Below are 13,448 nucleotides of genomic sequence, written 5' to 3' on the forward strand. Positions count from 1 at the left end.
ATTTCAAGGTACCAAAGAAAGGACGTGCACAAGCACAACTCTTCTCTACTTTAATGTGCACATAAATTACCTGGGGTTTGTGTTAAATACAGATTCTAATCCAGTAGATATGAAGTGAGGTTGCACTTCAGATTCTGCATTTCTAATCTGCTTTCAGGTGATGCTTTTGCTGATGATCCATGGATCACATTCTAGGAGAAGCCTGTCTCTAAATACAATGCCTAATGAGGCTATTTTATGACTTGTTTACTTATATCCTCTTTGTTTCAAGAAAAAAAAAAAGTCATTGCCATTTATAAAGCTATGGGCAATAAAACAAGATTGAAAAAATAAAATAAGGGAAGAAATTGAAGTGCAGGGGGAAAAAGTAGAAATGGAAAGAAGCATAAGTCTGGGAGGATCAGTTGACATAAGAAATGCAAATCTTTGTGCCTTGAACAATTGCTAGAGAGAAAATATTTCTGTGCTTTTAAATCACCAAAACAAAATGAAAAATGATCTGTTACAAGTCTTACAGTGTTTGTGAGATTAAACCTTCCTAGTGCTCAGCAGAAGCAACTAGCACTGAGAACCAGGGGCATCATTTCCTGTGGGTAACCATGCAAGAGGCTCAAAGTGAAGTAGTAAGCAATATCCTTTTACATGTTCTAAGAGGAAATAGGATGCTAAACTTGTAGTTTTAATTTTTTTAATGATGTATGCATCTGTGTAGGCCAATGGTATAGTGCCCATGTGTAGATTTATGACTCTCTGATGCTCTGGCTTGTATCAAGGATAAGATTTAAGATCTCTAGGATGAAAGGAATGTGTATCCTTCAGTATGGGTTATTTATATAATCATATACAAAAATCATAAATACGTATGAAGCTCAGGAAAAATTTCTGTAACAAGATGCATAATATGGAACTATTTTGTTCAAAGCTGAGGACAAGTCCTCCACTAAGCACAGCCCTCAAGATTTGCTAAGATGTAGATCAACTGGTCCTTCAATTATCCACCCTATCACACGTCTCCAGAATACATATGAGAAAGCTAGATAGTCGCTAGTGTGATTGTTGAAGGGAATTTACAGAGAAGAAGAGAAAGGTGGCATTTTCTCTCCACCCCTACCCTTGTGGGGAAGGATAGGAGTTTCCTCCTGCCCAGTCAATTTTGGAGTCTTAAGAGAAGCATTTGATGAGGGACCTTTTCCTAAAAAGGGAGCCATAGACTCTCACAGACTTGCCTAATGCTGTTTTTAGAGTTTTCTACATAGTAGAGTGCGGCAACTCACTCCAGTATTCTTGCCTGGAAAATACCATGGATGGAGGAGCCTGGTAGGCTACAGTCCATGGGGTTGCAAAGAGTCGGACACGACTGAGCAACTTCACTCACTCAGAGTGCTAGTAAATATTTAACAACTTGCCTCCGGAAAGGGGATGAGGGTGGGGGAAGCCCTGATTTGTATCATTTGCTGAATTCTGTGCTGTAAATATTTCCATCATGGCCAATTTCAGGCTACAAGCCACAACTGAAGTTTTAAAGAGATGTGTACAATCAGCTTGCAGCTCTGAATACCACTGAGTTTAGGTAAATTTCATGTTTCTACAATAATGGCCTCCAATCTATGTCTTTTTATAGATTCCTTCAACATCAGCTCTGGGCTTGATCGTGTGACTTGCTTTCAGTTATGGGAAATCAAATGAAACACAAGCAGAGACTTAGAAAGTCCCTGTGCTTTGTCTCTTCGCTTCTTGGAATGCTTCATCCCATAAAGAAGCCTGGGGTTGCCTACTGGAGGATGAGGGATCACTTGGAGATATGTGGCCCAGCCAATACCTAACACCAACTGCCAGACATGTGAGTAAAACCATCTTAGACCATCTAGCTCCAGTCAATGAACAATATAAACTTCTTACCTTCTTAGAACTTACATTGTAGTATTGGGGAAAGATATTAATAAACTAGGCAAATATATAATAAAGTATCAATGAGAAGTGCTCAGATGAAAATAAACATTTACTTTCTGATAACACTGCGCTGAGTGAGAGTATCACCTCATTACTCCAGGTGAGGGTGATAGTCCAGGCTTTCCACTGGACTTCCATTGATCCCCAGGTGGAAGTGGCTCCTTGTTATTCCTTGGTGAGAGCAAGTGTGCACGAGTATGCAGTCCCATCTGACTCTTTGTGACCCTGTGGACTGTAGCCTGCTGTGCTTCTCTCTTCATGGGATTCTCTAGGCAAGAACACTGGAATGGGTTGCCATTTTCTCCTCCAGGGAATCTTCCTGATCCAGGGATTGAACTCTTGTCTCCTGTGTCTCCTGCACTGCAGGCCCTAACACTTCCCAAGCAATCTTGAGACAACTTAAATATTCAACACAAGGAAGGTAGATGGTGACATATTCATAAAGTGGAATGCTATCCATCAATGGCCACAAATAAATGATAGCTATATGTATCAATATAGGTGAATCCCAAGAACATAATGTGCCAAATAAAAAGCAAGTCACAGAAGATATATACTGTGTTTCTAATTATATAAAGCTTGAAAACAGGCAAAACTAAACAAAGTATGTTTTAGGGATACCTAAAGGGAATGATTAGGAGAAGGCAATGGCAACAAACTCCAGTACTCTTGCCTGGAAAATCTCATGGATGGAGGAGCCTGGTGGACTGCAGTCCATGGGGTCACTAAGAGTCAGACATGACTGAGCAACTTCAATTTCACTTTTCACTTTTCACTTTCATGCATTGGAGAAGGAAATGGCAACCCACTCCAGTGTTCTTGCCTGGAGAATCTCAGGGACGAGGGAGCCTGGTGGGCTGCTGTCTATGGGGTCACACAGAATTAGACATGACTGAAGCGACTTAGCAGCAGCAACAAAGGGAATGATTAACAAAATTGAAGATAATAGTTGATTCTGAAAGAAAGAATGGAATATGACTGGTGAGAGGTATACAGAACCCTTCAAAAGTATAAGTAATGTTCCAGTTCAGCAGAACCACATGGGGAATTTGGTAAAAACAAAAACAAAACCAGAAAAACCTGAGTTCTACGCTACTTCTAGGAGCTTGGCCTCTGTGTTCTCTCTATTAGAGTTCCAGAGAATTCTGATAGATACCAAGGTTTGAGAACCAAGGTTAACTCTTCAGATAGGTACTGTGTAAACAGAAATTTATTTTGTAATTATCATTTAAGTATATATATATACATTAGATTTTTTTTTATATGTAAAATGTATTTCATTAAAATTTTTATGTAGTTCCTTTAATGGTCTTGTCTATACTTCTTAGGCATGAAAACCTTCAGTAGCCCAAGCCTCTTGACCATAACTGGACAGAACTCAATATACTTTATGACAGTCTCCACAAGTCAGATTGTCCAGTCTAGTTTGAGTCAAAACTCCAAATTTGATTCAGTATTAAACCGTATTTCTCTCCCAGTTTAAGCCTGCTTCTGACAAGATGTCTGCAATAGAAAAAGTAGAGGTGTGATTGATATGGTTGACTTCTTTTTTCCCCCTTAAGTACCCCTCCACTAACTGCTACACTCAAACCCACCACCATCATCAGTACTATAGTGATACATCTACCTTTTTTCACTCAAGCTTTCTCTACAACCCATTCTCCACACAGCAGCCTCAATAATATTTGTTTTAATGTTTTAATTTTAACTAATTTTGGGCTTATAGAAAAGTTGCAGAAACAGTATGAGTGTTCCCTTTTACCCCTCATCCAACTTTCCCTAATATACTGTTTCATATAACTGTAGTACACTTATTAAAACCAAGAAATTCACTCCAGTACAATACTATTAGCTAAACTCCACGTGTTATTTTAACTTCAGTAGTTTCCCCACTGTCCTTTTTCTCTTCCAGGATCTTATTTCCAGTATCACATTGCATTTGGTTGTTGTTTCTGCTTTATCTCTTCCATCTATAAAAACTTCTTCGCTCTTTCCTTATCTTTCATGATCTTGATACTTTTGAAAATCAGTTATTTTGCTAAATGTCTCCTGATTTAGTTTTTTCTGATGCTTTTCTACTGATTTGAATGGGGATGGGGCATTTTGGTATGCCTTTATTTTAAAACTTCCAAAGTCTCCAGTACACTAAGAAAAAAAACAAACTTGTACCAAGTCTGGTGTCATCTGACCCTTAATGTTTGTTTTTGATTCACCTTAAGTCACTCTGATCTGGCCACAATGGCTATTGTATTTTGAATTCCGCAGTAAGCAGACACTGATAGAATCCAATGAACAAGATGTTTATTAGGGAGCACCCTTAAGACCAACTCCTATGAAAGGAAGGGAAGAAAGCAGAGTGGGCATATGGAGAAACTGAGCTGCAGTGTGACAGACTGGACTGATCCTATATGGAGCCCTGGGGCTAGAAATGGTCTTTGGGGCTTTCCCCCTTTGAAAGGAGATAGCCAAGCCTTATACTCTCCACCTGCATTAATCGCTCTGGATATGATCCATCTTGGGAAAGACATGTCCTTATTGGCATGGCACCTGAAGGTGCCAACATTGAAAGTTGTTTGCTCTTAGCCCTTCCAGCAGCTGGGACAGTAAGTACTTCAATGAAGGGGGACCTAGGTGGAACAAGATAGTGTTCCATCACATTGTCTTTCAGTTTAAGGTCTTTTTCCCTTTAGAAATTTTTATGTGCTTGTCCTTCTAGCTGTTATGCATCCCATTGGCTGTCTGCATAGACGATTCATCCTCTTCCTTCAGAAATCAGCTAAAACATCAGTGCCACAGTGAGACCTTCCTGGCCTCCTTCTTCTTACTTTGTGATTTACAGAACATGCTTGTTTATTAACTTACTATCTTCCAATGAGGCTGAGAGCTCCATTAAGGCAAGAGGCACATAAATTTATTTCAACTGTTTGCCACCACTTAACATAGAGCCTAGCCCATAGCAAAGCCTCAATAAATTGTTTTAAAATGAATAGATAGCAAGATGAATGGATGAAATAAAATATACTAAATCTGGGTTTTCTCAGACAGAGCTTCAGAGTATGGTAAATAGTCACAGAGAACCAGGAATGATATGGGGCATGTGGTGTGGTACAATCTCCTTAAGTAAAGAGTTCAGGGAGTGGAAAACATAGTGAGAGACTCAGAAGTCAAGGAAAGTCAATATGTTGTTGAAGATATGTTTTAGTCTGCTCAAGCTGTCATGAAAAAACACCATGGATTGAGAAGCTTGAACAACATAAATTTATTTTCTTACTGTTGTGGAGGTTGGAAATTCAACATCAAAGTGCCAGCATGTTCAAGTTCTGGTAAGGGGCCTCTGATTGATATGTAGATGGCTGTCTTCTTGCTTAACTTGCTAGTTTGTCCTCTCATGGCAGAGAAAGAGGACAAGCTCTCTGGTGTCTCTTCTTTTAAGGGCACTAATCCTATCATGAAGGTCCCACCCTCATGACCCTACCTAATGATCTTCCAATGACCCTATCTCCAAATACTATTACATTGAAAGGGAGGGCTTCAACATATGAATTTTTGGAGGATGCAATTCAGCCCATAGCAAGATGCAATTCATTTTGCATTGTTGGTTTAAAAGACTATTAACTTACATATTTTTGCATTAATTGTATCTGAGAGACTCAACTTATTAACTTATTATCCAACTCTAAAGCATATAGTTAGTGCTTAAGGTATAACATCACCACATATTAAGTTTGAAATACTAAAGATATGCTTCTTAGGACAACATGTGCTGTTGGTAATTGACTATAAGTAACATATTAACCTTTGAGAGTGCCAATTTTTAATGTTCGGGTACATTAGAATCTCTTGAGGATCTGGTTAAAATGTAGATTCCTGTGTTCCATAGCAAGTACTTCTGCCACTTCTGCTATATCTGGTACTTCTGCCATTTTAACCAGAATCCCAAGGTGATTTTGCTATAGATGAGTGAGGATTACATCTTGAAGAATATCTGACTGGTTAAGTCAGAAATAACTTGGTCCCTCAAAATGAGTTCAAGTTTCTGCTGCCTCCTTCCTTGGCATGACTACAATGGTAGCATTTACAGATGATTTGTTGGTGTTTGTGACTGTGTAAGTTTCTTAAACAACAAAGAAAAAGGAAAGTTATTCCTGATAGCCAACGGAACATTGCTTCCACTACAAAATCATGTGCATACACACACACAGAAAGACAGAGACAGAAAAAGACAAAGAGAGAATTAGGCACCAGAATCTGATGGGGGTTGGGGGAGAGTTGGTAGGCAGCTCTGGGAAAGCTAGAAGATGGATGTCACCTAACACAGCACTGTCACTGAGTGAATAAACATAATGACTTAAAAAAATTTAATCTTTGTAAATTAATACTTTTGAAGTAACTTTAAGTTAACAGCAAAACTGAAGTGAAGGCCTATTATACAGAGTGAAGCCAGAAAGAAAAACACCAATACAGTATACTAATGCATATATATGGAATTTAGAATGATGGTAAATATCAATAACCTCAGATATGCAGATGACACTACCCTTATGGCAGAAAGTGAAGAGGAACTAAAAAGCCTCTTGATGAAAGTGAAAGTGGAGAGTGAAAAAGTTGGCTTAAAGTTCAACATTCAGAAGATGAAGATCATGGCATCCAGTCCCTTCACTTCATGGGAAATAGATGGGGAAACAGTGGAAACAGTGTCAGACTTTATTTTTGGGGGCTCCAAAATCACTGCAGATGGTGACTGCAGCCATGAAATTAAAATAAAAGACGCTTACTCCTTGGAAGAAAAGTTATGACCAACCTAGATAGTATATTCAAAAGCAGAGACATTACTTTGCCAACTAAAGTCTGTCTGGTCAAGGCCATGGTTTTTCCAGTAGTCATGTATGGATGTGAGAGTTGGACTGTGAAGAAGGCTGAGCACCGAAGAATTGATGCTTTTGAACTGTCGTGTTGGAGAAGACTCTTGAGAGTCCCTTGGACTGCAAGGAGATCCAACCAGTCCATTCTGATGGAGATCAGCCCTGGGATTTCTTTTGAAGGAATGATGCTAAAGCTGAAACTCCAGTACACTGAGTAAAGCTGAAACTCCAGTACTCATGCGAAGAGTTGACTCATTGGAAAAGACTCTGATGTTGGGAGGGATTGGGGGCAGGAGGAGAAGGGGATGACAGAGGATGAGCTAGCTGGATGGCATCACTGACTCGATGGACGTGAGTCTGAGTGAAATCCTGGGGTTGGTGATGGCCAGGGAGGCCTGGCGTGCTGCGATTCCTGGGGTTGCAAAGAGTGGACATGACTGAGCGACTGAACTGAACTGAACTATAAAAGCCTGTATGCGAGACAGCAAAAGAGACACAGAGATATAGAACAGTCTTTTGGATTCTGTGGGAGCGGGAGAGGGAGAGGGAGAGGGTGGAATGATTTGGGAGAATGGCATTGAAACATGTATAATATCATATATGAAACGAATCGCCAGTCCAGGTTTGATGCATGATACTGGATGCTTGCGGGTGGTGCACTGGGATGACCCAGAGGGATGGTACGGAGAGGGAGGTGGGAGGGGGGTTCAGGATGGGGAACATGTGTACACCCATGGCAGATTCATGTTGATGTATGGCAAAACCAATACAATATTATAAAGTAATTAGCCTCTAATTAAAATAAATAAATTTATATTAAAGAAAAAAACTGAAGTGAAGGTATAGAGATTTCCCATATATCCTTTGCCCACTTCTGAATAGCCTCCCCCCACAATTATCAACATCCCCCACCCAAGGGGTACCTTTGTTACCACTGATGAACCTACATTGAACATCAGAATCACCCAAAGTGCATGGTTTCCATTATGGTGTTACACATTTGGACAAATCTACAATGACATCTCTCCATTGTTATAGTATCATGCAGAGTATTTTCACTGCCTTAGAAATGTTCTCTGCTTCTCCTAATCATTCCTTTCCCACCCCAAAGCCTAGCAACCACCGATATTTTTACTGCCTCCATAATTTTATCATTTCTAGAATGTCATATAGTTGGAATCATACAGTATATAGCCTTTCAGATTGATTTCTTTCAATTAGTAACATGCATTTAAGGTTCCTATTTTTTTTAATGGCTTGATAGCTCATTACTTTTTAGTGCCAAATAATGTTCCATTGTCTGAATGTGTCATAATTTATTTGTCCAGTTGCCTACAAAAGGACATCTTGGTTACACTGAACCTATGACCTCACATTGGGAATAACTGACACCTTGGCAACATTGAGTTTTCCCATCCATGAATAGTTTCCTCTGAATATACACGAACTTTCTCTCTGTTGCTTAAGCACTTCCTTTTATTTAGTTCTTTGATTTTGTTCATCAGAGTTTTGTAGTCTTCCTTATATAGATCTTGTACATATTTTGTTAAATTTACACCTAAGTATTTCATTTTTGAGCATGTCCATATAAATGGTATTGTGTTTTTAATTTCAAATTTCACTTGCTCATTTCTGGCATGCAAGAAAGTTGCAGGCTTTTGTATATTAACTTTGTATCCTGCAAGCTGGCTATAATTGATCTTCCAAAGCTTTTTTTGTTGATTCTTCAGAAATTTCTACTGAGACAATCATGTCATTTGTGAACAAAGAAAGTTTTATTTTTCCTTCCCTATATATATATAAAATTTCCCTTTCTTGTCTTATTGTGTTAAGTAGAATTTTCAATATGATGTTGAAAAGGAGTGGAGGGGAGAGATATCCTTGCCTTGTACCTGATCTTACTGGAAAGCTTCTAGTTTTTCACCATTAAGTACGATGTCAGCTCTACTCTTTATTAGTTTGAGAAACTTACCTTCTATTCGTAGTTTACTGAGTTTTCATCATGCATTGTTGTTGGATTGTGTCAAATGCTTTTCCTGAATCAATTAATATGACTGACTTTCTTTTTTAATCTGTTAATGTGATAGATTACATTAATTGATTTTTGAATGTTGAAGCAGTCTTGTATACTTGGCATGAGTTCCACTTGATCATGGGGAATAAATTTTTTATACATTGTTGGATTTGATTTGCTAATATTTATTGAGGATTTTTGCATCTATGATCATAAGAGATATTGGTCTACAGTTTTCTTGTAATTTTTTTTCTGGTTTTGGCATTGGTAGGGCATTTCTGGCTGGGGAATGATAGCCTCATAGAATGAGTTAGGACGTAACACTTCAGTTTCATTTTCTGAAAGAGATTGTAGAGGATTGCCATAATTTCTTTCCTAAATGTTTGGCAAAATTCACCAGTGAATCCATATATAGATCTGGTATTTGGAAGGTTATTAATTACTGATTAAATTTCCTTAATAGGCCTATCAGATTGTATATTTCTTCTTGTGCGAGGTTTGGTTAATCATGTCTTTCAGGGAATTAGTCCATGTCATCTAGGTTATCAATTTTATGGGCATAGAATTGTTCATACTATTCTTTTATCAAGCTTTAATGTTGATAGGATCTGTAATAATGTCCCCTCTTTCATTTCTGATATTAATAATTTGTGTCTGCTTTTTTCCTTAACCTGGCTAGACACATCAATTTTATTTATCTTTTCAAAGAACCAAGTTTTGGTTTCCTTGATTTTTCTAATTGAGTTCTTGCTTTCATTTTCATTGATTTCTGTGCTAATTCATATTATTTCTTTTCTTCTGCTTACTTTGGATTTAATTTGCTCTGTTTTTCTAGTTTCCTAAGGTAGAAACTTGGTTTTTCCTTTTCTAATATATGCATTCAAATGCTTTTGCCACATCCCACAAATTTTGACAAATTGTGTCTTCATTTTCATTTAGTTAAAAATATTTTTTACTTCTCTTGAGACTTCTTTTGACCCATGTGATTTAGAAGTATATTTTTAATCTTCACATATCTGGGGATAACAGCTTTTTAAAAAATAAATAAATGAAGGAAGACAGTTAAAGGCTTTTTCTTAATCTGATGTAGCCCAGCCCAGCACCACTGAAGCTCTGAAAATAAATGGGAGTTTAAGAATATTATTTTTATCTCCCTGCTGGACTTCTATGTTTAATAGGACTCACTTCTTTCCATACCCAACAGCATTAATGGAATGCAGGGCAAGATTAGTTAACTTGAGGATGGAATTTAATTACCATAAATATTTTAAAAAACCACCACCTTTGCTATGTGCAATGTGGAAAACTGGAACAAGTGAAATCCAGTTTGGCTCCCATTATGATTAACACTATAGAAAAGATTATATTTCCTATTATTATTATCACTCAAGTGTTAATACACATATTTTAAAATCCACTCTAATCTGGTAATGGAACTGACCATGGAAAGTTGAATTACTTATTTTCTTGCTTTATCCATTTTATTGACTGAAAAGTTACATTCATTTAATTAAAGGTTAATATTTAGTGCTGAAATAGCATGATGAATCATTTATAGAAATGGAAGGGAGAGATTAAAAATTAAACCAATCACTTTGGGTTAATCACTTAACTATTTTTAAATCTCATTTTAATGGAAGAGTAAGTTAACCTCCTATCCCATGCCCCCTGGCTATGATTTCACTGTAGGTTGAAAGCTAATAAATAAGTAGTTTCCAGGTTTTCTTTTGTGATGAGAGAACCTTAAAAAGAAAAGAAAAGAAACTATTGCTTAAAACATCTTTCTCTTGTGTGAGAAACAAATAAAATAGAATCTGATGATTATACTGTGTTTGCAACAATTGTTTGTTAAGCCTGGGACTTTTTAGAAACAAGTATACAATTATTCATCTAATCTAAACTTTACATTTTTCTGTTTTCAGGTCAAACTCCCAAGAGTTTGAGGTCAAATTTTGATGGAGCACCCAGATGTCCTCAGCTGTCATGGAGAATACTTAACATATTTGCTTGCATATTTCCCCCATTATATTGGCAGATACTTAGTTATTAACAAAGAAGAAAGAGGTGGGTTAAGGAGTTAACCTAGCAATCACTGTAGTCTGAGGCCAAAACCACCCTTGACATGATCCAAAACTTTTAGCTTTATTGTATTCTTTCAGAAAGAAGACATTGTCTCACATGTTACTAGTAAAATAATAAAACTAAGGATAAGAAGAACTAATGACTATTGGGCACCTGATACCCAACTACACACACACATACACCATACTCCATCTCTTCTCTCTACCATAGTTGTCATTACCCCCTCACATAACCATTCACCTCCCTCCTGGTGAAAATCTTTCAAAGGGGCTTAGTGAAGCCTTCAGAAATCTTTAGGATGCACTGATTTGGTGTGAAATGCATTCACAGGTATGGAAATGTGGCTTTAAATAAGAGTTCTTCAGCTTGGACCAAATGTTTGCAGCATTATGTAAGGCACTGTTTGTACTTCAAAAAGAAGGATCAGCAAGGGAAGGAATGGTGCAAAATTATTTTTTTTTGAGTTGTAGGGGAAATTTTTCTTTGTTCATAATAGCCCTATGAATAGAACAAATGTGGAAATATTGCCAGGACTGAAAAATCCCAGCCTATAGTAACTGCCAATCTTAGTGAACTTCCAGAGGATGAAGTACTGCTGTTTGACCCCAGCAAAAATTAGGAGGAAAAAAAACTTTCCCTTACCCGTCATTATTTGGGAAAACACATGTGTTAAGCCCTCTGTGAGCAAGAGCTTCATGGGAAGTTAACACATAAATGGAGACAAAAAGAGGTAACAACAGAGTTTTGTTTTCTATTATCTTTGGAATTTTCTCAAGTTTAACAAATGCTGAACATCCCAGAGGAATAAACTCTAAGGCTTGGGAAAGACGGATACCAATAAGACATACCTTTTTTGTCTTTGCCAGGTTAAGGCAATCCAAATAGTTCCTTCTGTTTCAAATGACCATGGATGCTGTCAACTAAAAATATAGTCACAACCCAAAAGTAGAGGGTTACTTTATTTGGTGGGAATGTTCAGGACTCCAAGCCTGGGACAGGATCTCAGTAGCTCTGAGAAAACTGCTCCAAGGAGGCAGGAGGGGGACTCAGGCTATATACAAATTTGCAACAAAGGGAGCAGGCAGTCTGAACAACAAAGATCAAATATCAAGTTAAAGAATTTAGCCTTCTTTGTATGGAAAGATGCAAGCCTCTGGGCTCACTGAATTCATTCCTTTCATATGCATCTCAGCTATCTGGGGCCAAATCTTGTTTCCTTTTTCACCTTGCCTCTTGCATTCCCCCAGCTCTTCAGCTATCAGCAATTACCCATGGGGGGTGGCGGCACCCACTGGATCACAATTTTAGGAGCTCTCTTTTCATGTTTGGAGACCAGAAATCACTGATGGCTGTGACAGTTCTTGATTATTGATATGGCAGGAGACATTTTCATTTCACAATGCTCTGAATAGACAGACTCACAAGCAATGTGTAACTAGAGCTGATTGTGTCAATGTGCCTGGGTAAAGCATTTTCATCAAGCCCTGAGCTGTGTTCCACAGTGCTATTGAATTAAGGTGCCCAATTACTTTGGGCAATCAATTTAACATGCAGCCAAACAATGGTTTTGCATTTTTTTAGCTGAATTCGTTGATTATGTTACTGGATTGACTAAATTAACTGGCCACATTAGGACCAGAGGGAAAATGTTGCATGCTCACCTAGAAGAAAATGTGGAAAAAAAATTATTTCCTCACAATTGAGAGAAATCATCACTTTTTTTATTATGAGAAATCTATACTGTTTGGGTTTCTTTAAAATGATTACTTTTTTAAACCACTCACTTTTATGCTCAGCATCAGGCAAAGTATAGGTACTATAAACCTGGACAAACCATTGTAGTTTCCGACTTCATGGAACTTACAGCTTAGATGACATGAGAGATTTGAACAAATAATTAGGCAAATAAAGAAATATGTACAATGACATTTGTGCTTTATACTTTAAAAATGGAAAAAGCAATGCAAAATAACTTAAAATGTTTCTTTTTTCCTTCCTCCTTTCTGTTCTTCCTTTCCTTATTCCTTCCTACTTTCCCTTTCTCTCTCTTTTTTCTTGTTGCTTGACTAGAGAATGTGTAGGTTGAAGGAGATTGCAATATGTAAATATGAGGTAAGTCTAAGAGACATCATGAAAAGTTTCCTCAAGTTAAAAGCTTGGGAAGAAGAAAGAATAGCAGGGTGTAAGAAAGGGAGTGGAGCAAGGAAGGAAAAATACCAAAGACCCTATGAATTTCACTTAAAATTTACACTAATGGGAATTAATGTCTTGGGTTGGTAAGCTTAGGAAAGTAAATCCAGAGGAAGGAAATAATTTAAGAAAGATTTTTTTTCACTTTTCTATAAGTGAAAAGTTTTGTTTTATTATGTTTCTAAGCTGTTCTCACAAAGTTTTTCTATTGATAGAATTTTGGATGAAGTAATTAAATACTGGCTCAGAGGTATGAAATGTAATGTTCATGGTCACACATTGGGACAGAACTGTGTTGGACCTTTAGATCTCCTAATGCCTAAATTGGGGTTCTTTCTACTATATCACAC

General features: G+C 37.5%; 1 long non-coding RNA gene across 2 annotated transcripts in view; it reads left to right on the forward strand.

Moving 5' to 3' along the window:
* The window catches only part of LOC138930214 (uncharacterized), a 59,363-nt gene extending 46,527 nt beyond the window's left edge, over positions 1-12,836 (forward strand). For both annotated transcript variants that reach the window (XR_011446123.1, XR_011446124.1), the window contains 2 exons: positions 1,622-1,840; positions 10,749-12,836. This is a non-coding gene — a long non-coding RNA (uncharacterized lncRNA). The remainder of the gene's footprint in view (positions 1-1,621; positions 1,841-10,748) is intronic.
* The last annotated feature ends 612 nt before the right edge of the window (positions 12,837-13,448 follow it).

The sequence above is a fragment of the Ovis canadensis genome, chromosome X (genome assembly GCF_042477335.2).
Source record: "Ovis canadensis isolate MfBH-ARS-UI-01 breed Bighorn chromosome X, ARS-UI_OviCan_v2, whole genome shotgun sequence".
NCBI classification, from domain to species: domain Eukaryota; kingdom Metazoa; phylum Chordata; class Mammalia; order Artiodactyla; family Bovidae; genus Ovis; species Ovis canadensis.